The 26,859-nt window shown below is 37.8% G+C and overlaps 2 long non-coding RNA genes across 5 annotated transcripts in view; both read right to left on the bottom strand.

The window, feature by feature from the left end:
- Nucleotides 1-26,859, bottom strand: part of LOC141276926 (uncharacterized) — a 242,375-nt gene that overhangs the window by 67,730 nt on the left and 147,786 nt on the right. The window lies entirely within an intron of this gene.
- On the bottom strand, nt 5,965-26,596 carry LOC141276929 (uncharacterized). Its single transcript, XR_012327312.1, has 3 exons — nt 26,438-26,596; nt 10,582-10,664; nt 5,965-8,486 (listed from the first exon to the last, which is right to left on the bottom strand). It is a non-coding gene; the product is annotated as an uncharacterized lncRNA (long non-coding RNA).

Below are 26,859 nucleotides of genomic sequence, written 5' to 3'. Positions count from 1 at the left end.
ATTACAAATTTAGTCCTGGCTCTAGAGGACTAGAGTCAGGAAATTTGTAGAAAAAAAAAAAACAAACCCAAATTGATGCCTTTCCTAAATCTTCCCTAAGAAAATTTGAGTTTTCTAGTCATTTCCTGAGAAGACAATTTCTTTTACACTTTCATAGATCTGAGGATAGAGTAATTGTTTTATTTTAGAGAAAGTCTAATAATTATACCACTTCAATCCTTGAGACTAAATTTTTACTGCTCTATTCAACTTCTGAGATACTTACTTCAGTATTCTGCTAAATTTACCTTCTAAAAGAATTCAGTCCCATTTGTAGCTTTTTAAGGCACCTCCATACTGTTCTCCACAGTGGCTGTATCAATTTACATTCCCACCAACAGTGTAAGAGGGTTCCCTTTTCTCCACACCCTCTCCAGCATTTATTGTTTCTAGATTTTTTGATGATAGCCATTCTGACTGGTGTGAGATGATATCTCATTGTAGTTTTGATTTGCATTTCTCTCATGATTAGTGATGTTGAGCATACTTTCATGTGTTTGTTGGCACTCTGTATATCTTCTTTGGAGAAATGTCTATTTAGGTCTTCTGCCCATTTTTGGATTGGGTTGTTTGTTTTTTTGTTATTAAGCTGCATGAGCTGCTTATAAATTTTGGAGATCAATCCTTTGTCAGTTGCTTCATTTGCAAATATTTTCTCCCATTCTGAGGGTTGTCTTTTGGTCTTCTTTATGGTTTCCTTTGCTGCGCAAAAGCTTTTAAGTTTCATTAGGTCCCATTTGTTTACTCTTGTTTTTATTTCCATTACTCTAGGAGGTGGGTCAGAAAGAATCTTGCTGTGATTTATGTCATAGAGTGTTCTGCCTATGTTTTCCTCTAAGAGTTTGATAGTTTCTGGCCTTACATTTAGGTCTTTAATCCATTTTGAGCTTACCCACTACTGGGCATATACCCTGAGAAAACCATAATTCAAAAAGAGTCATGTACCAAAATGTTCATTGCAGCTCTATTTACAATAGCCCAGAGATGGAAACAACCTAAGTGTCCATCATCGGATGAATGGATAAAGAAGATGTGGCACATATATACAATGGAATATTACTCAGCCATAAAAAGAGACGAAATTGAGCTATTTGTAATGAGGTGGATAGACCTAGAGTCTGTCATACAGAGTGAAGTAAGTCAGAAAGAGAGAGACAAATACCGTATGCTAACACATATATATGGAATTTAAAAAAAAAATGTCATGAAAAACCTAGGGGTGAAACAGGAATAAAGACACAGACTTACTAGAGAATGGACTTGAGACTATGGGGAGGGGGAAGTGTAAACGGTGACAAAGCGATAAAGAGGCATGGACATATATACACTACCAAACGTAAGGTAGATAGCTAGTGGGAAGCAGCCGCATAGCACAGGGAGATCAGCTCGGTGCTTTGTGACCGCCTGGAGGGGTGGGATAGGGAGGGTGGGAGGGAGGGAGATGCAAGCGGGAAGAGATATGGGAATATATGTATATATATAACTGATTCATTTTGTTGTGAAGCTGAAACTAACATACCATTGTAAAAAAAAAAAAAAAAAAAAGAATTCAGTCCCTACAGACGTGAAAAAAGAGTGCTATGAAAATATAAACTATTTGTATAATACTTCAAATCTGTACTTATATTCCTAGGTCTAAAGTAGAATACAATCTACATGAACAAATGAAGCAGGAGCTACAATCAACCAATACTCATACGCTGATCTGAATAAATTGAGTTCTCCCTGGGCCAAATCAATAGATGAATATTACAGACCACATGCAGCTCAGAGAGTTTATGTCTATCAAGGGTCTCCCTCCCTGTCAACCTGTCATAGAATGGATTGAATAGACTACTCCAGAATCTACTCATGTGGGAAATTTGAGAGTGAAAAAAAATATTCTCTAGACTTAAAAAAAGTTGATTGAAAGCAAAATGTGAATTTGAATCACATTAACTTAATTCTCTGCCTTCACCAGCCAACAGATCAAATGAAGTATATTCCATGCCTCCTTCTCTGATTTTAGGTCACTGTTTTCTACACAAGTAGAAATTATACATGGCTCAGTAAATTGTATAGATTTGTTTTAAAAACAAGAAGGTTATTGTTTCATTTTGGCAGTAAGACTGAATATCAGGTGAAATACTAATCTCAATCCCAAAGACCAAACGGATAATTGTGAAGGGAATTTTACAGAATCAAACTGAGCCCTCAAAAATACTTGTCAAGTATGCTAAGTCCACAAAGTTGTTTGTGCCTTCCCCGAAATACAAACTTTTGTCCACATTCCACTAGTGCTATCTCATCATTTTGCTTAATTGTTGGGGGTGGGTGGGGAGAGGAATGGACAAAACAGAAAAGAGCTGGGAAGCCAACCCTTCGTACCACAAAAAGGAAGGTTTCAGTTCAAGCCTGTGACCCAGAGAGAGCAACTTAGTGTCTTTTCCTGGAAGCAGGATTGATCAGTGGTGACTGGGAAGAGAGCTTCACTGGGAGAGTTCGGCTAAGGGTCCAGGCATCTTGGCCATTTATTTACATATGCTCTAAGTTGTGGGGAGACTGTGGAGTCAGACAGACATGGGTTTGAATCCTGGTCCTGCCAGCTACTAGCTATTTTTTAACCTTGCTGCATCATCTGTAAATGAGGATAATGTTCCCTACGTCAAAGTATCTTTGTGAACATTAAATTAAATAATATTCATGAAATGATTTACACCTAATAAGCACTCAAGAAATGATAGCCATTACTTTAGAATGACAAAGATACACACACACACACACTTCTGTTTCAAAAAGGACAATATGCCATTTTAAAAACTGCTTGTTTAACAGTAATATAAATTTATAAAAACAAAAGTAAAAAAAAATTGGGGTAAGGGCAAACTATAGTAAGATAATAAGAGGAAGACAGGTATGACATAAGTTCTCAAAATATGTACAAAAGATTTTAATTTCACTAAATTTGGGCCAGAAATTTTACTTTAAATCTTGCCGGTAGGATGAAGAGGAACCCTGATCATTTTAAAGATTCTCAGGGCCCTGAAAGTAAAAATTATTTGTTCAGATGAAGCAAAACTGTTTTTTTGTTTTTGTTTTTTACTTAGCATGATAAACATTCATCTCATCAACAAAACAATGAGCTTCATACAAGTTTGTTTCTTAAAATACCCTTCAGAATCATCCAGTGCCACCATGCTAATACATTTGTAGTATGGAGAGTGACATATACCAAAATATACATCACTCTTTTCAAGGAAAAAAAATTGCTCATATTCTAAAGAAGAATGTAGAGAGACAAATATAAACACGTCACTGTGGTGGTCTGAAATAAATCTTCACAAATTCTTTGCTTCTCTTCCCCTTCTTTGACTCCCTTCTCCTTGAGGGGAAGATGGACTTAGTGATTCATTTCTAATAAATAGAATACAATGAAAGCAGTGGTGTACAATTTCAGGGACTAGGTCATAAAAAGGCAGGCTTTTATCTCGTTTTTCTTTTTCTTGTATTACTCGTTCTGAAGGAAGCCAGCTAGCTTGTCTTGAGCTGCCCTATGTAGAGGTTCATGTGGCAAGAAACTGAGGTCTCCAACCAACAACCAGTGATAAACTGAAGCTTCCTATCAACACATGATAGAGCTTAGAAGTAAATCCTCCAGCTCCAGACAAGCTTTCAGATGACTGCAGCCCAGGCCGACATCTTGACTGCAATGTCATGAGAGATGCTGATACAAAACCACTCCGTTGGGCTGTTCTCAAATTCCTGACCCACAGAAACTGAGATAATGAATGTTTGTTTTTTTAAGCTGGTAAGTTTTGGGGTGATTTATTTTACCAAAATAGATAAGCATTGCAACTGCCTTGGGAGGGAAAGACTAGAAGATTGAAGCTATTAGTAATTAATAAAGAAATATATTAATACTGGTTTCCCAAAAATGAAAGAAATATTTTTATTTTGAGTCTCTTTCAGTAGGATAAGAACTGCTTGTCTACAAGATTTTGCAAGCTTCTGCTTGTGGAGAAATACAGATATGCACAATTTAATGAGTCTAATTCAAAACATTTTGAGTTTCTTTTCCAGGTCAAAGTGGTTTTTTATTTTCCATTTCCAGCTTTTTTTGAGAGCCCCTTACAATAACTACAAATATTAGAAGATGATTGGATTCAAAGTCTTGGTAGTAAATGTAATTATCTTTTAAATAATATACAACAGTCATATAAAGGGAATGATTTATGTGTAGCCGTAAATCTGTTACCAAAGTAGAGAAGTTAAGTGGTCAAAAAATATCATTCATTGGCTCATCCTCTTAATACAAAACATTTATTGACTCCTACTGTGTCTTAGGCACTGGGCTAGATACTCCTGGTACAGACATAAAGCCTGAAACTCAAGTCAGCTGATTTTTACAGAATTCTATGAAGGCCTAACTGAATAGCTCCCTTGACCATGAAGTCATCTCCAATTATCAAAGGAGATAATTTCCCTCTTGGACTCCTATAGCATTTTGTTTGCCTGACTGCACACCATGTGATACATATGACCTTCATTACATTATTATGGCCTTTGCTTATTGCCCCCAACTGAATTATAGATTTCTTGAGCCCAGGGAGAATATTTCCTACATGCTTAAATCTTTCACACTGTCTTACTTAATGTTTAAAGACAGAATAGGAGCTCAGTATTTGTAAAGTTTAATAACTAATGCTACATTAGCACTATATAGATCTAAATTTATAGTTAATAGAGATGCAAGACAGGACTTCCCTGGTGGTGCAGTGGTTAAGAATCTGCCTGCCAATGCAGGGAACACGGGTTCGATCTCTGGTCCGGGAAGATCCCACATGCCACGGAGCATCTAAACCTGTGTGCCACAACTACTCAGCCTGTGCTCTACAGCCTGTGAGCCACAGCCACTGAGCCCATGCACACCACAACTACTGAAGCCCATGCACCCTAGAGCCCACATGCCGCAACTACTGAGCCTGTGTGCTGCAACTACTGAAGCCCGTGTGCCTAGAGCCCATGCTCTGCAACAGAAGAAGCCACCGCAATGAGAAGCCCGCGCACCGCAACAGAGAGTAGCCTCCGCTCACCACAACTAGAGAAAGCTCTAAGACCCAAAGTAGCCAAAAAAAAAAAAAAAAAAACACACACACAAAAAAAAGAGAGAGAGAGAGAGAGAGAGATAGAGGGGGGAAGAGAGATGGAAGACAGAAAGAAGGAGAATGTGAGTATATTCTTGTGTCTTTTCATGTCTCTTCATCTCCCTTCTGAGTAACGTGGAGTTACAAGTGGAAAGGAATAAAGAAAACTACTTCAGAAAGGACTATTTTGATTTAGCACAGATGAACAAATTTTAGCCAAACTCAGAAGGTATAGAGCAGTTAACACCTCTGGATTTGCCTCACAGTTATACCTACTAATCTCCTTTGACTGAAGATTCCCTGAAAGATGGAATCTTATCCTAAGGGTCTGATAGCATTAAGTTATTCTCTAACTTGAAAAAGTGGCATCCCAGGCTGATTCTCCTGACTTAAAACCTGTTCACTATTCTTTGGTGTCTCGTCATTTTATTCTGGGTTCCCGAGTCAACATCCAAACAATCTGCCCAGATTCATATAATTGGACTTCTGACTTCAAGTTCCACTTCTAGAAATCTCACCTGGGATTCCAGTTTCTTGGCCACACTCCCCAATCTCTGAGGTTGTCTTCGCATTTTCACAACATTCACTGACACTGAAGGTTTGGTTCTCTTCTTGAATGCTCTATGAAAAGCTGTGTTTTATTTGCCTGTGCTCAATCCTAGTCCTGCTGTCTCTATGACCCTGGTACTGCCCATAAGTGAACAGGAATGTCCACTGTTCCCTAAACTCACAGGTGAACAGGACATTTAAATATCCACCATTCCCTAAACAACTAACAGAGTTAACACAGCAAATGCCAGGCTGAATAAATAAATTTTAGTTTATTACCCTCTTGCACACTTGACATAAGTTGGGAGTTTTGATAAAACTATTTCAGTGAAAATACAGATGAATCAGAAGTTACTTTTCAATTTTGCCTATGCAACTTTATCATGTACTATAGGCATACCTCAGAGATATTGTGGGTTCAGTTCCAGACCACCACAATAAAGCAAATACCATAATAAGGTGTTCCACATGAATCTTTTGTTTCCCAGTGCATATAAAAGTTATGTTTATATATATATATAGTGGTCTATGAAGTGTGCAATAGCATTATGCCTGAGAAGAACAATGTACATACATTAATTAGAAGTACTTCATTGTTAGAAAATGTTAACCATCATCTGACAACGCAGGGTTGCAACAAACCTTCAGTTTGTAAAAAACACAGTAACTGCGAAGCATGATAAAACAAGGTATGATTATAAATGGTTCTACCACTCCTAAATTTAACATCTCTTCATAGGCTGTATCTTCTACACAAAAGACCTGTCCTACTTCAGTGTAACTGTCATTCTCTTTAAAATACTATCTTCCTAGTAGCCCTCTGACCACTCCCTGAAGTGTGGGGTTCTGGGTGGGGGGCAGAGAAATGGTTATGGCATGAGGCAGGGATTGTATAATAACAAGGAAAGTCTGGGCTAGGACCAGGAGTTTAGCTGCACACAGTGTTGACTAAAGTTATCTGAGCCAGATAACCAGAGACCAAGCTTGGAGAGGTCAGAGAGAGTCCCAACTCCCAAAGGGTGATTTTCCGTCCAATCCCTACACAGTCATCTATGGAGCTTTCTAAAATGCAGATGTCTAGTCCCTAATCTTAGCTATTCAGATTCTGTAACTCTGTAGAAGATGCTAGAAAAGGTTACAGGAGTCTGATCCAAAAATAATCTATTCCCAGTATTAACTATCGTCATTATCACTGCACTATACGTTGTATGTCCACTATAGGCCAGGAACTATGCTAAGTGTTTTACCTACATTTATTTCTTACTGAAACCATTTTATATACAAGAAAAATGAAAGCTCGCCCACGACAACCAAAGGTCAAAGTCGGGATTCAAGTCATGCGCCTCCAAACTCCAAAACCTTTCACAATCCCTACTCTATACTGCTTTTCAGTGTCCCTGCCTCTTGCTGCTGTTGCCATAAATACAATCTACTCTTTCTGACTTGTCTTAGTTCAGGCTTCTATAAAAGAGTACCATAAACTGGGGGACTTATAAAAAAAACCCTGACCTTTATTCCCCATAATTCTGGAGTCTGGGAAGCCTAAGATCAAGGTGTTGGCAGACTTACTGTCTGGTGAGAACCCACCTCCTGGTTCATAGACAGCCCTCTTTTTGCTGTGTCTTCACATGGGGAAAGGATGCAGGTGCTCTCTGGGGTCTGTTTTACATGAGCACTAATCCCATCATGAGGGTTCCACCTTCGTGACCTAATCACCTCCCAAAGGCTTCACCTCCAAATGCAATCATATGGGGAATTAGGTTTCAAAATATGAATTTTGTGGTGGGGGGGGACACAAAACTCAATCTATAGGCGGGTCATTAGAGTCAAACAATTCACCAGAGGGCTCAACTCAACCATCTCTCCAAATGGAGTTGGCCTACACCTACTAAGACAGGACATAAAGGACATTACGCCAAAAGGCCCTGCAACTCTTTCCCGATGTCATTCTGCAGTTGGGAAACGGGTCCTGCATGAAAACTTACCCCAGTGCCCCCTTCCCGGTAGGTTGCTGACATTTCTTCACGTTCCTCATACTATCCTAACAGCAGTCACACAAAACAGCAGGACAAAAGGTTCTAAAGCTCAAAGTAGCTAGGTTTGTTGATGTTGTTGTTACCACATCTGTATGTTTATGTATGTGTGATAAAGACTTGTGTCTTTTCCAACCTAAATTTATATTTGTAAAATCACGACAAACCACAACAAAGAAAGGAGATGGGAAGTAGAATTTTCTATCATCTCCTTCAGAGTTCTGCAGCCTGGATTAGGATATGTGTTTGTTTAAATTAGAAACCTGTATCTAAGCAGTAGCTCGGAAAAGGGGCTGCTTCTAGTGTGGCCACTTTCAGATTTCAAGGACCCTTACATACGTGTAACAGCCTCAGCAGAGAAGAATGCATCACCAGCACTGCCCCAACCCACCGACGTACCTCATATAAATTGGAAGGTGATCGGGACTTTTTCTCCTACCACTAATGGGATAAATGCACGTGCTGAATTTCCAGGAGGGACGAAAGAATGCATAGCATGAGAAATGTCTGAACACTTCTGCCCCAGCTTTATGCTGTCCTGTATATTCATCTGCTTCTGAAATGCGTATGTCAAGACAAACAAGCCAATCTTTCTCGGAAACTGCAGCAGCAGCCCAAGCACCGTAAGTTCACAGTAGTCCAAGCTGTTCAACTTGACCATGACACAAGGCCCTGATCTCTGCCAGTCTCTCTTCCGTGGGTGATCAGATTTTCTTCATCTGTTAAATCAGGAAACTCTCCTCTGTAGGGACAGGATGATGGATTAATGATCTACCATCTGCCAAAGGAGCATCAGTTTCTCTGGGGGAAATATCCAAAGCCTTTATGAATAGCAGAGGACAGAAACGTGCTCTCCTGCTGTTTTCTTTTTTGGCCAGTTGGCAACTACTGAAAGTTTAAGGGCATCAGAAAACACTGCCCCAAAGCCTCAGTATCCCAAAAATGTGCAATCATGGCACAATATTTTATTTGGTCTCCGGTGTGAATACAAATTCTCTCTCTTCTCTTATCCTCTTAGTAAATCTTGTGCAGGGTGAACCCTTGGTCTTTAGAAATTGGACACCCCTGAATGCTTCCAAGCCACAAACAGTAATTTAGGAAATGTTTTTAGAAACACACAAACAGGCCAATGCCCCCAATAGCAATGAAACTCTTTAATAGATTGAGGGTGTTTATTAAACTTCTCATTAGATTCCCACGGGCATAGAATGCTCCAGAAGAATAAGTTGAAGACAGGGGTATGTCCCCTGACCACTGGATGACCTTCCCTGCTTTCCAGTTCTGATGCTCTGCTCTATTAGCAAGACACACAGTGTGAAAGGATCCTGGCATTTAAACAGAGGCTGTTTGAACACTCCTTACATGTGACCCCGGAGCTGGAGACTCTGTGAGACACACGCCCTCACTCAATTCACGTTTAAATCTGGGCCTCATTTCTTTTTCTTAAATAGACTGCTTTTTTAAAGCAGTTTCAGGTTCACAGAAAAATTGAGCAGAAAGCACAGGGATTTCCCACATACCTTCTGCCCCCACGTGGACACAGCCTCTTCCACTATCAACATCCTGCACCAACACGGTACATGTGTTACAAGCAATAAACCTGCACTGGCCCATCATTACTACCCAAAGTCTATAGATTCATCATGGTTCAATCCTGGTGTTGCTCCGTCGATGGGTTTTGACAGATGCATAATGACATATATCTACCATTTATAGCATCACACAGAATGCTTTCACTGCCCTAAAACTCTTCTGTGTTCCATTTATTCACCCCTCTTCACCCCCAACCCTGATAACCACTAATCTTTTTACTGTCTGCATAGTTTTGCCTTTTGAAAAATGTCATACAGTTGGAACCATTCTATACGAGAGCTTTTATCAGATTGGCTTCTGGTGCTTAGTAATATGCACTTAAGGTTCTGCTATGTCTTTTCATGACTTGATAGCAAATCTCTTTAGGGTGGAGTAATACTCCATTGTCTGGATATACCACAGTTTATTTGTCCATTCACTTACCAAGGGAATCTTGGTCTGCTTCCAAGTTTCGGAAATTAGGTAGAAAACTGCTATAAACATTTGTGGCAGGTTTTCGTGTGAATGTAAGTTTTCAACTCATTTAGGTAAATACAAAGGAATATAATTGCTAGATCACATGGTAAGAGTATGTTTTGCAAGAAACCTCTAAACTACCCAGAGGAAGATTGCGCTGGGGCTCCAAATTTCTCCTGTTCACAGCACCACCATCTTCACAGGATGCCTCTGAACAGAGCTAGCCTTCAGCCTGGGAAACCTGGGTCTCCTTTCTTACCGCTTGGATCTCTGGGCAGGGCTCCTGGAAAAAGATGCGGGCACTGAGCAGTACACACTAAGCAGGTGGTCAAAAATCCTATCCAGAAACCTTCTCACATCTGTTTCATGTGAGAAAGAAACTGCATCCCAATGACAGTTTAGTCTGTGTAATTTTATGCGCAGCAGTTTTTCCCAAACAAAAGTCAACCCTGAGGATTACAAAGGCTTTTCAGTGATTTGCATGTTGGGCTGTCAGGTTGCTCATCCTTAGTGGTTGGTCAACTTCCCTCATGCTTTTTAGGATGTTCTCAGTTTGAGAAATACCTCATTGTCATTAGCTAGGCTGAGGGGTCTGGAGCAGGAAAACGTCTCTAAAGATTCAAACTTCTACTTGTTCAAGAATTCTTAACTGAATGGATGAAGGGACAAACAGAGTCACTCACCACTGCCATCCACAGCACACTCCCCTCTTATGCACCCTGGGAGGCCCTGCTGAGACTGTCTGTCTCACAAACAACAACAAAATGATTAATCATTGTCACTCATACCTACTCAGGATTCTCTTAAAGACATCCTTGCCAGAAAATGTCGACATGTTAATTCCACAGTCCAAAGAAATACAGGCGTAAACCTGTGAACATACACAGTAATGAAACCCTAGATCATAACATCCACATCATAATTGGGTGTCCCCTGATTAGCAACTTATAAAACAGGATCTAACTATGAAAGTTGGGATTAGTAAATTTTAAATTCTTTGGCTGGCTTTGATTATGAAAATGTAAGGTATGCTTATATTTGAGGAAAATGATCTTGAGGAGAACTACCTTGTTGATGTAAGTTAAAAAAAAAAAAAGAAAAAGCCCTGTGTTGAACTGCACTTCTGAATAAGATGCAGAAGACAAGGTAAGAGTACACGGTAGTTGTCGGGGGCCTAACAGCAAACATTTGGCACAATCATACTAGGTATTGAGGAGGGTTCATTGATGCGTCCTATGCATAGCTCTGAGCAGAGGACAGCCAGTAGCCTAGGGCAATAGTGGGAGTCACGGCCACACCCAGATCAGAAGGGACGAGGGGAAAGGCGGTTACTGGAACCCAAAGACTTGTGTATAAAGGGGCTGCTGGACAGCCTTGACTTCCAGGGACAAACACAGTCAACCTGCAGCAATAGGACAGGGAGGGAGCTAGGGGAATAAGTATCCCAACCCACTCTCCCAACCTCCAGTAGCCTGCCTGTGCCTCTCCCTGGTAGAACCTAAAAGGGAGACAGAACAAGGGTAGCTTATGACGTAGAGATTAGTCAGAAGGAGGAACTATCTTGGTTAAGTTTAAACCTACACAAGCTCTGTTTCTTATTAGCATGATTAAAGCTCTTCTCTTTAATATCCAGCTATTTAACTAACTTTTGGTTTAATCACAAAGGAATGTGATGCTTAACAATATAGTTTTTGGTGACCACAAACTTTATGCAACATTTGTTATAGGAAATCATACTTATTCACTTAAATAAAAAATGTTTGGGCTTCTCTGGTGGCGCAGTGGTTGAGAGTCCGCCTGCCGATGAAGGGGACATGGGTTCGTGCCCCGGTCCGGGAAGATCCCACATGCCGCGGAGCGGCTGGGCCCGTGGGCCATGGCCGCTGGGCCTGCGCATCTGGAGCCTGTGCTCCGCAACGGGAGAGGCCACAACAGTGAGAGGCCCGCGCACCGCAAAAAAAAAAAAAAAAAAAAAAAAGTTTGTTATCAGAAGATAAATTTACACACTTAAGTTATGAATGTGCTCACCAACATCAACCTTATAATCCATCCAGCCCCCTGTAAATGAACTCATCTTTCTTGTGTTCATGAACGCGTCATATGAATTTTCTTTTAAGCAGACAGTCCTAAGATCTTGGAAGGCATCTGGTGGTGGTGGTGTTTTAACAACTCATTTGCTCAAAGTCAGATGTTACTGAATCCTTATTTTTCTTCCTCCAACCTCACCTGACCTGATCTTGTAAAACCTGCCCCAACCCTTCCTAGGCAGCCAATGTTAAAACCTAGTATGCATCCTTCCACACCTTTCCTCATGATCATAGAAGTACACATCCACACTCACAAACACAAGTATCTAGGTTTGAGGGACTAAATTACACAACTCACTTTCACATTATAGTCTCTACATCTACCATTTCACACTCACACACGGAAATCTCACCAAGAAAGTGAATAAAGATCTATGTATTTTTTTATTTCTTCTTTGATTTCTTCAGTGGTCTCTTGGTTATTTAGTAGCGCACTGTTTAGCCTCCACGTATTTGTGTTTTTTACATTTTTTTTCCTGTAACTGATTTCCAATCTCATAGCATTGTGGTCAGAAAAGATGCTTGATATGATTTCAATTCTATTAAATTTTCTGAGGCTTGATTTGTAACCCAAGATGTGATCTATCTTAGAGAATGTTCCTGGGGCACTTGAGAAGAAAATGTATTCTGCCACTTTCGGGTGGAATGTTCTATAAGTATCAATTAAATCTATCTGGTCTATTGTATCATGCAAAGTCCCCTACTATTATTGTGTTACTGTCGATTTCTCCTTTCATGGTTGTTAGCATTTGACTTATGTATTGAGGTGCTCCTATGTTAGGTGCATAAACATTTATAATTGTTGTATCTTCTTGGATTGATCCCTTGATCATCATGTAGTGTCCCTCCTTACCTCTTGTAACAGTCTTTATTTTAAAGTCTATTTTATCTGATATGAGTATTGCTTCTCCAGCTTTCTTTTGATTTCCATTTGCATGGAATATCTTTTTCTATCCCTTCACTTTCAGTCTGTATGTGTCCCTAGGTCTGAAGTGGGTCTCTTGTAGACAGCATCTATATGGGTCTTGTTTTTGTATCCATTCAGTCAGCCTGTGTCTTTTGGTTGGGGCACTTAATCCATTTACATTCAAGGTTATGATCGATATGCATGTTCCTATTACCATTTTCTCAACTGTTTTGGGTTTGTTTTTGTGGGTCTTTTCCTTCTCTTGTGTTTCCTGCCTAGAGAAGTTTCTTTAGCATTTGTTGTAAAGCTGGTTTGGTGGTGCTGAATTCTCTTAGCTTTTGCTCATCTGAAAAGCTTTTGATTTCTCCATGGAATCTGAATGAGATCCTTGATGGGTAGAGTAATCTTGGTTGTTGGTTTTTCTCTTTCACCACTTTAAGTATATCCTGCCACTCTCTTCTGGCCTGCAGAGTTCCTGCTGAAAAATCAGCTGATAACCGTATGGGGATTCCGTTGTATGTTATTTTTTGTTTTTGCCTTGCTGCTTTTAATATTTTTTCTTTGAATTTAATTTTTGTTAGTTTGATTAATTTGTGTCTTGGTGTGTTTTTCCTAGGGTTTAGCCTGTATGGGACTCTCTGTGCTTCCTGGAATTGGGTGACTATTTCCTTTCCCATGTTAGGGAAGTTTTCGACTATAATCTCTTCAAATATTTTCTCAGACCTTTCTTCTCTTCTCCTTCTGGGGCCCCAATAATTAAAATGTTGGTGCATTTAGTGTTGTCCCAGGGGTCTCTGAGATTGTCTTCAATTTTTTTCATTCTTTTTTCTTTATTCAAAAACACGATGACCCAAAACCTATGGGTTACAGCAAAAGCAGTGCTAAGAGGGAGCTTTATAGTAATTCAATCTCACCTCAAGAAACAAGAAAAATCTCAAATAAACAATCTAACCCTACACTTAAAACAACTAGAGAAAGAAGAACAAAGAAAACCCAAAGTCAGTAGGAAGAAAGAAATCATAAAGATCAGAGCGGAAATAAATGAAATAGAAACGAAGAAAACAACAGCAAAGATCAATAAAACTAAAAGCTGGTTCTTCGAGAAGATAAACAAAATTGATAAACCATTAGCCAGACTCATCAAGAAAGAGGGAGAGGACACAAATCAATAAAATTAGAAATGAAAAAGGAGAAATCACAACTGACACCACAGAAATACAAAGGACTATAAGAGACTACTACAAATAACTATATGCCAATAAAATGGACAACCATGAAGAAATGGACAAATTCTTGGAAACGTACAATTTTCCAAGACTGAACCAGGAAGAATTAGAAAATATAAACAGACCTATCACAAGTAATGAAATTGAAACCGTAATTAAAAATCTTCCAACAAACAAAAGTCCAGAACCAGATGGCTTCACAGGTGAATTCTATCAAACATTTAGAGAAGAGCTAACAATGATCCTTCTCAAACTGTTCCAAAAATTTTCAGAGGGGAAAACACTCCCAAATTCATTCTATGAAGCCACCATCACCCTGATACCAAAATCAGAAAAAGATATCACAAAAAAAGAAAATTAAAGACCAATATCACTGATGAACATAGATGCAAAAATCTTGAACAAAATACTAGCAAACAGAATCCAACAACACATTAAAAGGATCATAAACCACGACCAAGTGGGATTTATCTCAGGGATGTAAGGATTCTTCAATATACGCAAATAAATCAATGTGATACACCACATTAACAAATTAAGGGGAAAAAATATATGATCATCTATAGATGCAGAAAAAGCTTTTGACAAAATTCAACGCCCATTTATGATAAAAACTCACCAGAAAATAGGCATAGAGGGAAACTACCTCAACATAATAAAGGTCATATATGATAAACCCACAACAAACATCACACTCAATGGTGAAAAACTGAAAGCATTTCCACTGAGATCAGGAACAAGACAAGGCTGTCCACTCTCACCACTCTTATTCAACATAGTTTTGGAAGTTCTAGCCACAGCAATCAGAGAAGAAAAAGAAATAAAAGGAATAAAAATTGGAAAAGAAGAAGTAAAACAATCACTGTTTGTGGATGACATGATACTATACATAGAAAATCCTAAAGATGCCACCTGAAAACTAACAGAACTATTCAATGAATTTGGTAAGGCTGTAGGATACAAAATTAATGCACAGAAATCTCTGGCATTCCTATACACCAACAATGAAAAGATCAGAAAGAGAAATTAAGGAAACAATCCCATTCACCACTGCAACAAAAAGAATAAAATACCTAGGAATAAACCTGCCTAAGGAGGCGAAAGACTTGTACTCACAAAACTATGAAGCACTGATGAAAGAAATCAAAGATGACATAAACAGATGGAGAAATATACCAAGTTCTTGGATTGGAAGAATCAATATTGTGAAAATGACTATACTAGCCAAAGCAATCTACAGATTCAATGCAATCCCTATCAAACTACCAGTGGCATTCTTCACAGAATTAGAACAAAAAATTTTACAATTCATATGGAAACACAAAAGATCCCGAATACCCAAAGCAATCTTGAGGAAGAAAAACGGAGCTGGAGGAATCAGGCTCCCCGACGTCAAACTATATCACAAAGCTACAGTAATCAAGACAGTATGGTACTGACAAAAAAACAGAAATATAGATCAATGGTACAGGATAGAATGCCCAAAGATAAACCCACGCACATACTGTCACCTAATTTACAACAAAGGAGGCAAGAACATACAATGGAGAAAAGAGAGCCTCTTCAATAAGTGATTCTGGGAAAACTGGACAGCTACAGGTAAAAGAATGAAACTAGAACACTACCTAACACCATCCACAAAAATAAACCCCAAATGGATTAAAGACTTAAATGTAAGACCAGACACTATAAAACTCTTAGAAGCAGACACAGGAAAAACACTCTTTGACATAAACCACAGCAAGATCTTTTTTGACCCACCTCCTAGAGTAATGGAAATAAAAACAAAAAAAAAACAAATGGGACTTAATTAAACTCAAAAGCTTTTCACAGCAAAGGAAACCATAAACAAGACTAAAAGACAGCCCTCAGAATGTAAGAAAATATTTACAAATGGGACATTGGACAAAGGATTAATCTCCAAAATATACAAACAGCTCATGGAGCTCAATATCAAAAACACAAACAATCCAATTAAAAAACGGGCAGGGGCTTCCCTGGTGGTGCAGTGGTTGAGAGTCCGCCTGCCGATGAAGGGGACACGGGTTTGTGCCCCGGTCTAGGAAGATCCCACATGCCACGGAGCGGCTAGGCCCGTGAACCATGGCCACTGAGCCTGTGCGTCTGGAGCCTGTGTTCCACAACCAGAGAGGCCACAACAGTGAGAGGCCCGTGTACCACCAAAAAAAAAAAAAAAAAAAAATGGGTGGAAGACCTAAATAGACATTTCACCAAGGAAGACATACAGGTGGCCAAGAGGCACATGAAAAGATGCTCAGCATCACTAATTATTAGAGAAATGCAAATCAAAACTACAATGAGGTATCACCTCAAGCCAGTCAGAATGGCCATTATCAAAAATTCTAGAAACAATAAATGCTGGAAAGGGTGTGGTGAAAAGGGAACCCTCCTACACTGTTGGTGGGAATGTAAATTGATACAGCCACTATGGAGAACACTATGGAGGTTCCTTAAAAAACTACAAATAGAACTACCATATGACCCAGCAATCCCACTACTGGGCATATACCCTGAGAAAACCATAATTCAAAAAGAGTCATGTACCACAATGTTCATTGCAGCTCTATTTACAGTAGCCAGGACATGGAAGCAACCTAAATATCCATCAACAGATGAATGGATAAAGAAGATGTGGCACATATATACAATGGAATATTACTCAGCCATAAAAAGGAATGAAATTAAGTTGTTTGTAGTGAGGTGGATGGACCTAGAGTCTATCATACAGAGCGAATTCAGAAAGAGAAAAATACCATATGCTAATGCGTATATATGGAATCTAAAAAAAGAAAAAAGAAAAATGGTACTGATGAACCTAGTTGCAGGGCAGGAATAAAGACATAGATATAGAGAATGGACTTGAGGAAACTAACACAGCATTGTGAAGCAATTATACTCCAATGAAGATCTATTAAAAAAAAAAGATCTAACTCATTCTTTTGGTCACACATATATATTTGATGCTTTAATGTTAAATTCAACCTCATCTAATATCACCACTCTCATTTTTGTTGGCCTTTGGTCTCTCTTGTCCATCCTCTATTTCCAAACTTTACCATTTCAAGTGTGTTTCATTAAATTGAATGTATCTGTTTTCTTTTCTTAAAAATCCAATCTCTCAGTGTTTATCTTTTAATAAGAGAATTTGCCAAGTCATATTGAATGTGACAATTTACATACTTTACTCCTTACATCTTTGTTTGCTCATTTATTTTTACTTTGTTTTTGCTTACTTATTCTTTCTTCATGCTTTTGCTGTTTTGCTGGTTATTCCCTCTTTCCCCTGTATTTAATTTGAAAATCTGTACTTTTCCAGGCTGCCAGTATTTACCTTTTTTCCAACACTCATAATCAAACTCTTATTTATCTCTTTTTATATGAACCAAAATAATAACTATTTCTCCCAAATGAGATGAGCTTTTTCTCCACTGTTTTCTTTCCCTTCCCCAACAAGACCACTATAAAGGCTTTTCTTTCTACACTGCTTGGTGGTGAGTTCTGTAGAATGCTTCCCCATTCTTTATTCCACTCCACCAACACATAAATTCCAAGTTTTTAGGCAAATATTTGGTGAACTGCAGCTTCCCTTTCCATATGTCCCTTCTGCTTTAACAATTTGTATTTACCACTTAAATTTTACATTTCTTGTTACATTATCACTATTCATTTACATACATTTAATAAAATTTACATATATTTATGTCCACTTACACACATTTTAAAGTTTATTGCTTGCCATTCTTTCTTCTCTTTATATTCACCATGTTGAGAATTCCTCTGATTCAGGGTTTTTTACAAGTATCTTTCCCATTTGGGGTGTGTGCTTGACACGTTCTCTGAATCCTCATATATCCACAAATCTTTCCTATGCCTTAGCGAATGAATTACATCAACATTCTCAGCCTGAAGCCCTTTCCTCCCAGTAGCCTATAGCAGTTAGTCCACCATCCTCTTGCTTCCAGAATTCCAGTATCATTTTTCTTCCATTGTAAATAGTCTATTTTTTTTTCAACCAGGAAACTTGCAAGATTTTCTCTTTGTATCTTCCACCTTATCAAACATTTTCTTGGACTATTCGTCACATTTTCTAGCCTTTTTCTATTGTCTTTTACATTTTCCTGAATTCTTCTAATGACTTAGTTAAAACCTTGCTAAACTAAAAAATTTGCAATTTTGAATTGTTTTACTTAACCGTACCCTCTTTCAGCTGTTGCCACATTCTCTCTATTCTCTCCTCCCTACACTTCTTAAATGAGAGATATGCAATGAATTTTTGCACATTCATTCACTCTCTAGTATGTGTTTGGTGCATTCTGTGTGTCACGAGCATTTTTAGATGCTGGGAATATAATAATGCATTTTAAAAAGACAAAAATACTTGCCCTTATTGAACTTGTTTTCATTGTCTCATTTTTCATTCATTCTTCTACCCACAGAAATCTGCTTTCCCCCTTCTCCCCCATCCCCCTGTCCTCACTCTATCCAAGGCTGCTCTAGCAAAGATCAGGAATGAACTGTAATAGCCAGACCTATGTCTACCTCAGTAATCTGTGACATTTGACACTTTTCTCAATGTCTTCTTGATTGTGACAATGCGACTATATCTGTCAGGACGACTTTCATTGCAAATAAAGAAGAACTAAACTAAAATTGGCCTAAACAACAATTTACAAGGTAATATAACCGAAATTTTCAGTTACAGCAGGTTTTAGAGCTGATTTGATTAGGCAGTTCATCAAGAACCTGGTTTCTTTCCTTGTATTCTGCTTCTCTGGTGTCAGTTTCATCCTATGCTGTAATAGTTCCAGTCTTCATATTAATAGGCCACACCTCTCAGAAGGAGGAGCTTACCTTTCAGGAGATCTTTTCCCCCCAAAATCTCCAGCAAATTTCCCATCATGTCTAATTAAATTTAATTGGGTCTCTGCCCCTTCCTAAAGTAATCCTTCTTACCCTAGAAATGTTCTGATTGTCTCAGGCTTGGGGTATTTGAACCCATCATTGTGGCAGTGGTATAGGATTACTCTGAATAGCTGTATAAACCAGGCCTCATCCCTGGAGTTGGGTTTGACTCAGCTTTTGAGGACACACATATATCAGCAGCATAATAGAAAAATGTGTGCATACCCGAACAAAAATCTGGTACTGTTAGGAAGGGGAAAGAGGCGGTATTATTGCTCAGCTGACCACAGACAAAGGCCCATCAGCTTCCCCCTGGACTGTGAATTAAATTTTGTGGCTTTCTAGAATTTCACGTACAGCAATTTTGGGTATTTTCATCTGCTACTTCATGGCTTTAACTACCAACTCTATGATAGGCACTCTCAAATTTATGTCTGAAGTCTCAGCTTCTTTCCTGGAATCTAAATTTGTATTTCTAGCTACAGGATAACTATCTTGGCTCATTAGTATTTCAAACTTAAGCTGTCCGATACCTGCATAGACATCACAGTAATCCAAAATAGAAATCTCACAATAATCTTTCACAATCATCACTTTTGCTTGTTAATACTTTCTCCAAAATTGGGGAGCTTCTTGCTATCTGCACCAAATATTTGGATCTTCTTTACCGACGTGCACCTTGCTTAGGTGAATACTAGTCACTTAACACACATGAGAGATTTGTCAAGGAGAAATTTAACGTTTCAACTTTGCTCCTGACTACATCTTTTGTCGGAAAACTCTATTCACTTTTATAATATCAAGTCAACGTGGTAATCCAGCTTAGTAGCATGGAAAGGTTAATGTCGTTACCCTTTGTTCTTAGGCCTTCCTTGGAGTCTTGACCGGAACTAAGTAATTGAAAATACCTTACTTTTTCATGTCTTTGTAGCACTGTCTGTTCTGCCTGCCTGGAATTTTCTTTTCTCCTTGGGCTCCTGCATGAAGTCTTCTCTGACTCACCCCCAAAGCTCTGACAGAGTTACTGACTCTGTCTTTCCAAATCTCTTACACAGACTTAATCCTCTAGTATATAAATTATCTACTATTGTCATAATTATTCAGTTTTACGAGTATCTCCATAGCAGATAGCAATGTCCTTGCTAGGTATGTAAAGATGCAATAAATGTGTGTAAGAATGGAATGAGGGAAGAAGGAATGTGCTGTAGTAATAAACAATAATCTATACAGTGACCTTAGAGTATTTTCTTCAATTTTTAGTAGACAGATTTTATATGAACAGAAGAGAATAATTTGAGGATGAAAACAAGGATCCGAATTTAAATTCTTCTATTAATTACAATATGTACTAGAGCCCCTGGCCCAGCAAATTCTCTTTTCTCTCCAGGTCCAACATCAATAATTTACAAATGTGGATAATTCTAATCAGTCAAAATTTTTTGGCTGGCTTTGGAACATTATGGGATATGCAGTTCAGTGAAAATGTTATGACTCAAATGAAGCATGTTACATTGGAAATGTGTATAAGGTTTCACATGCTGCAGTACAGACCTACATAGGCACTAAGAGAGAAGCAAAAATCACAACAGAATAGCAGATATCTTTCCTGCCCTATTTAACAAACACGACTTTTTCTCGTTTCTTGGAGATGGAGCTCTTGTTTCACTTCTTTACTGCCGATCAATCAGCTGGAGAAGACATCTGCAATTGTAGTCCCTCCATAAAGACATAAGTCCTGGCAGCAACAGCCAACACTCATCTAAAAGCTCCATCCTAAATTACCTTTGTCAGACTGTACAGAAAGTAAAAGGCACACTTCAGTCTCATTTGATTAAATCAGAGAATGTACCAGCTAACCAAAGAATGGAAAGTCCTTTCCATTTACATGCTCCATTAACTGCACTTCACCGGGAAAATAAATCTCAGTGCAATTCTTTACTTCTGCTCCTCTAATTGCTACTTACAAATTCTTTTCTCGAAATCATGCTATCTCTCATAAATCAGGAAGCCAAAGCATTTGCAGCTGAGTCCCTGGCTCTAATTTAACATGATATGCCACTATTAATGCCAAAGGCAAATAATGTACTAAATTACCATGGGAACCAGGGCATGAAAAGACGAAAGCCCTCCCAGACACAAGATGGGTGGGACTTCTGTGGAGACCTCTGCCCCACCAACACTAGGGGCCATGTCATTTTGGCAAAATTCCTCAGACCCAGCCCATTCCCACTCCCAGAGATGTGTGCATCTATCCTTCCTCCCTCGAAACTTAACATGTAATTGGTCCATACCTCCAAAGAAGAAAAATTACGGGACAATCACTCACATTACAAACAGATTCTTCATTGTACACTCACTTTCAGAAGCATAAGACTAAATATTAAAAGGCCAACTTGCAAAAGAGATCAACTGAAAGGTATTACTACAATTAAAATAGTATATTTCATTTTACATAAGCACTCACTCATCTCAAAGTTCTGTAAATTGTATAGTATCCTTTTATCTTCCAATTCTTATGTATACATAGAAGATAGATACTTTCAAGGTTGAATAAGGAGGGGACATTGTTAAAAAGCAATTAGAAATAAAAACCAAATATCTCTATAGTTATAAATCAATGGGAATAAATTATCCCATTTTCCAAAACATTAATTCACACAGTGCTTCAGTGATAAGACTTGTTTCTAGTGATGTAAAACTACTTCAGCACACGCATTCGTGTCTGTGCCCCCTACACACAAGAAAAGAGCTTCCATACAACATTTCTTTGTTAGCCTCCTCACTTGTATCTTATTTGCTCTGCTTTAGCCTCATGCAAACAGAAATTTTCAATTATAAGGAAAGAAATCATTGAATTTCCACCATAAGGAAAACATTTCTCTAGAGAAAGAGACAATGAAAATGCAAGGCATGGTACTAACATGATAATATATAATTTCACTGGAGAAAAGTCAACTCACTTGAATGATGGTATTGAATGATGTCATTCATTTATTTTCCTACAAAGTTTTCTCCATTTTATTCAGAAACTGATTTAAAGAACTGAGCTGAAGTAAGCAACCACATTCTCTTTTGTTACAGTTCTATAAAACTTAAAGCTGAAATTGGTGCACAAATGCAATGCTGGTTACCAGAGTAGACAAATCTTTGCCACACATGTTCATTTCATTGGGATTCGAATTATTGCTAACAGCCTTAGGTTCATTAAATTCAAAACATATTCTATGGAATATTTTGGCCCTCCAAATTTTAAAGCTATGTGTGTTTTATTGAAAATTTTAATTCAGAAGAGTTTGATTCCATTTGAAATCATTAAGATTTAAGTGAACTTCTTGATGATGACCAGTAAGGTCAGATAAACCTACAGTATAATATTGAGTTTGATGATTGGCAGTTAATGAGAGGCCAGAGTTAGAATTAGTGTTCTGTTGCAGGAGTGGAAGCAGTTGTCGACATATATCAAGAAGCTAACCATGAAACTTTGGAGGGTCAGAGTGGATCAGAGGATACAGATGTATTGCAAAGAGTCTTCAAACAATTTGGCACACCTATCTTGCCTTTTTAGTAGGCTAAATACATAATGCCTCTCACATACATCTTTTCTAGTTGTGTGTGTATACACACCATTATATTAATAAAATACAAATGTATTGAATAGGGTAGTTTTTTCAAATTCTTTTAAGTAAGTCACTTTTTTACACAACTGTTCAAGCATTAGGTGATCCATGAAGAGAGCAGATGATATTACATTAGAGTTAATACTACTACTAATAATAAAATTTATTGAACACTTTCCATGTGCCAAACACCTTGCTAAAGATCACCCCAAAATCATCCCATTTGATCCTTAAAACAACTCTATGAGGTTAACATATGCCATACCTCATACCTTTGCCAAGGTCACATATACACTTTCTATTTATCCTTTGTAAAGCCTTTTAGAAAAGAATGTAAGAGAGTAGGCTTTACTAAGAGACTTTTGTCTCAGTTTCATTACCTCAAAGAGTAGTCATCCTAGACAATACAGGAAGAAGGAAATGCTATCTATTTGTGCCAGGGTCAAGATCAGATAGTCTGGAAGTGTGTATACTTGACAGATAGCCATATAGTTTAGGTTCTGTACACTATACCAAGCTCAATCTAGCTAAACAAAAAAATACAAGAGATAAGACTCTTGTTTGCAGCAATGTTATATATTGTATTACCATTCAAAACTGCTCCTCTGTGGGAGTATTATATATCCCCATTCTGTTGACAATAGGTTTAGCCATGTGACTTGCTTTGCACAATGAAATGTGAACAGAATGTGACACATATCACTTCTTAGCAGAAGCTTTCAGATCCAGCACATGAATCATGTTTCTAGTTTTCCCTCTATTATGAGCCCAGCAATGCCCCGATAGGAACTTCTCCATCAGCCTACGTTCAAGATTAAAGACAACAGATGGCAAAGCCCCAGCCAGCCCATGGTGAACATGTACATGTGAATGAGAAATCTACTTTTATGGTTTAAAGCCCCTATGTTTGGGAGGTCATTTGTTACTGCACATTAACTTTGTCTACCCCTACAGATACAAACAATGTAAGACAGTGATTAAGAGGATGAGATCAGCAAACTGCCTGGCCTCAAATCACAATCCCATCACTATTATTCATGCTATTGAAATTCAGTTCCAAAAATCTGACCTTTGAATAAGCCAAAGTGAATGTATAACAAATTAAATTTGGTCCCTTGAATACTCTCACTGACTAATATGGAAAAAACAAGTGGGATAATTTACAATTGGTTTACATTAAGCAAAACAGATTACAAAGCTCATACATCTTAAAGGTTTTTTAAAAGTTTCTCCAATATATAACCATGTTTTAAATTTCAAACAATAAGTGACTTTGGTGCCCTAATTCCTTCCAATAACACTTATCTAGTATTTGTTCAATATTTGAATTGTATATCTATCTTTCTCCCTTTCCATTATTGAAATAATATAACATTAAGACTTCTCTATTTCTGATCTTCTTTATACTTTGGAGCCCCATACTCAAACTAATGGTATGTGGTTTTCTAATGTCATTTTGGCATAGTTGATAATTCATTCCCTATCACTGTTTATCATACTTATAAGTTTTGGCAAGGGAAAAATAGAGCATTTGTTAAGGTAATTACACCTTACATGCTTTCAAAATGGTTTGGAGTTGCTTACAGAAATATAGATACTGAAGCAGGGCCAAAAAGGCAAATGAGGGCAAAGGAGAATAAAGGCAGGCCTGTTAGATGGATTTGATACATAAAATGGAATCCAACAGGAGCTTACATGCTTATTAAAAAGCTTTGCAAATTCAACTTTGAGATTCCTAGTGCCCAAAGAGAGAAACATAATCACTTAGATACATAATGACCCCAAAATCTTAAAAAGTAGTGACTCAAGAGAAACACAACTTTTCATGTCATGGAAATCTGTCAGACATTTCCTCTGCAGGTCAACATTAAAAAGAAAATGTGAGAAAGCATCCTTAACAATGTCCTTATCAATCCCTACAAACAAACTGTGAAAATGTAAGAAATTTCCCACTCTGCATTCTATTAAGACTTGAATTTCATCCTTATGACTTAAGGAAATATCCAATCCAAGATGTTCTTCCAAGTTAAGTTATTTATTTACACTAAACATATGTAGCCATTTAGTCTATGTCAAGTTCTTTATGTATAATATTCTATGTGGCATTTTTGAACAAAGTTAAAGGCTGAAACATTGGTCATTGTTTTAGATACTCTGTGGGGTGTGCGCAACAATTTACTTAGACCAAAATGTTGGAAAAACATTCTGGTTTATCTGCAAAAGAATTTTGAGCAAACAAGATTAAATTCTTTTCAATTCAAGATCTTATTCTTTTATTCAATTCAATTCAAGCTCATATTCCTCTAGTCAATCCAACAGTCTCTACATCCCTTGCCATCAACTTTTTCTCCGTTGTCATCTCCAATTCCACAGTTATTTTTTTATTTTGATTTTCTGAAACCATTCTTATTCTTTCTATAGCTACCATCACTGGCTGGGTACCCCACTTAAGGTGATGACCACATAAAACTATCCAATGACTATAACTCATTACAGATGTCCTCTATTTTTGTTCATATAGAAACTATACAATAATATTGCCATTGGCACTCCTTTAGAGTGTCTTGCTCTCTATGGAATTTTCTGACCTTGCTTATCTTCCTACATAGATGTCAATTATTTTCAGAGTAAAGTTATGCCTTGTGGAAGAACATCAACAAAGCAGTCTAGAAAAAGGCGGAAAGGACAATCAGCAAAATGAATGGATTTGAGTACCTCTTTGAAATCTCAGACTCAAATTTGGGAAAGGGGTTTTTAGAAGCCATCTAATGAACTGACATAAAAGATCTTCACTTAGATTTATAATTGGTTCTGCTCTTCATTTCTAAATATATAAGGATTTGTAAAATACTTCATTTTGGAAATTTAATATTGAGACATGTGGTTCATATTCTTAATGGTTTGTTTGCCCCAGAGAAAGTTAGTTAATCTCCTGTACATCCATTTCCTCATCTTTAAAATATAGATTATAATAAGGCCTATCTCATGGGGTTGTTGTGAGGGTTACATGGGTTAAAATTCCTGGAACACTCAGAGCCATGCTTGGCACATTGAACACTATAAAGTGGCTGCCATGATCATTATTCTTTTAAAAATTAATTTTAAAATGTTTTCAAAATGTTACTGTTCCCGCTATTTTTCCTCATTAACTATTCAATAGCATAAAATGATAGAAATGGGCACCATGAAAATGGAAACATATTTTAAATTTTTTAGATGAGTGCCAAATTCTACCTCATTAGGAAGAAATGAAGCTACAAGTTGTCCTTTCCTTGAACACACTGTTTTAATCAGCAGACACCATGACATTTCAATCAGTGATAATTCAAGAAAGATTTGTTTTTGCTAACATCTCTTCATGAATTAGTGTTTTTTGTTAAAGGCCTAAATAAAGCCAACTCCAGTTTTAGATTTGCTTTAATTCAAAGACCCTCACTCTCTATTCAGCTTGTCCCTAAAGGCCCTGTTCACCCATCCTTAGATTGGCAGCAGGTTACAATGAAGAGAGCACTGGTCTGGAAATCAAAAACTTATCCTCAACTGGCTGTGTCACTTGATGGTTCTTTATATTTAAACAACACATTTTGCCTTATTTGAACTTAGTCTTCTACAGGAGCTGAATGGAGATGATCCCTTATAATTATAAAGTTCTATAATTCTCAGAAGCTTTTCATGTCATCTACATATGTTGGACAATGTGACATTAACTCCTCCAGAGTTATACATCTATACAGACTTGTACAGAAAATAAATTCTCCCCATCTAGATCATTCATATAGTACCCAGATTTTTGTGCTTCCTAGAAAGAACAGAAAATAGTTCATATTTAAAGCTATTTAATACTTAAATAATTAGAATATCCTTAACAGCATTGAAACTCTCACCTCTTTCTTTCCACAGAGATAACGCATAGATTTGACTGTTCTTTTTATGTTTGCAATGTTGTCCAGTTTCTGGCTGCTGCTTCTTGTTAGCTGGTCACAAATACAAGCAAGACAGTCATTGCCAACATTTGCTTCTCAAAATAGAACTTCCCAAATATAGCTTCTTTGCTCTCTTGTATACAAACATGTGGCTGTCTTCTGGAATTCTCACTTGTAAAACCAAATGCCAAGAAGCCATTGGCTTGAGTTTACTCCCAAGAGCCCTAGTATCTAAGAGGTACGACCAATCATCGTATTCGCAACTAGAACCATATACTGCACATTCTTGGACATACCACTGGTGTCACAAAAGGTAGGAGTCCTGTGGTCGTCTCTCCTTTGCTGACTTGTCTGTTTTCTTTCCCCTCCCCCAGAAAGAAAAC

The sequence above is a fragment of the Tursiops truncatus genome, chromosome 17 (assembly GCF_011762595.2).
Source record: "Tursiops truncatus isolate mTurTru1 chromosome 17, mTurTru1.mat.Y, whole genome shotgun sequence".
In the NCBI taxonomy this organism is placed as follows: Eukaryota; Metazoa; Chordata; class Mammalia; order Artiodactyla; family Delphinidae; genus Tursiops; species Tursiops truncatus.
The sequence above is the reverse complement of the archived record's forward strand: the minus strand, read 5'-3'. Positions and strand labels throughout refer to the sequence as shown.